Genomic DNA, 1,042 nt, shown 5'->3' with positions numbered 1-1,042 from the left:
ATATATATAACATATATATAACATATATATATAAGATATATATAACATATATATATAACATATATATAACATATATATAATATATATAACATATATATAATATATATAACATATATAATATATATAACATATATCTAATATATATAACATATATATATAATATATATAACATATATCTATTATGTATAACATATATATATACTATATATATATAACATATATATAATATATATATATTACATATACATAATATATATATTACATATATATAACATATAATATATATAACTGATATAATATATATAATATATATAATATACATATATAACATATATAATATATATAATATATATATATATATATATATATTATAAATGTATATAATTAAAACATTCAAATGACCTTGTAAGGAGTGATGTAACTCGCTTTCCGATTTACGACATCCGGTTGCGCATGCGCGCATAAACATTAACCCATAACAACGTAAACAAATAAACAAAAGTCGCTTCTTTTGCAGATTTTGACTTACGCACTGAAAAATTAACGTTATTATTTAGAAATTATTATTTAACATGGGAAGGGTGAGGATGTTTTGCAACTATTCTGTATTACAACTATACTGTCGCAATTTTCTTACAAATGAATCAGCTTCGATCCGTTGACAGCGTATTGTTTTACTGTGTACGTTTTCAGCGTCCCAATTGTTTTTTGTCGCGTTTAAATCATCTAAATAAAAAATTGTTAATACTTTCTGCATTTTTTTTTACATCGTTCATTTCCGTATTACGTTTAAAGTTATTATAACGCAATTTTCTTACAAATAGATAGACTTAGCTGTCGTACAAAGCTAAGACACTGTAACATCATCTTTGTATAGATACTCCCTCAGGCATTTGGGCTCATGGATTTTAAATGTCTGAGGGAGTGGCACTCGTCTGATAAGACGTTGCAATCATCATGTATGTATATATATGCATGTATATATATGCATATATAAATATGTATGTATATATATGTATTTATATATGTATGTATATATATC

This window comes from Euprymna scolopes, chromosome 3, assembly GCF_053919585.1.
Source record: "Euprymna scolopes isolate OS-2025 chromosome 3, ASM5391958v1, whole genome shotgun sequence".
NCBI lineage: Eukaryota > Metazoa > Mollusca > Cephalopoda > Sepiida > Sepiolidae > Euprymna > Euprymna scolopes.
Note: the sequence above shows the minus strand (reverse complement) of the source record.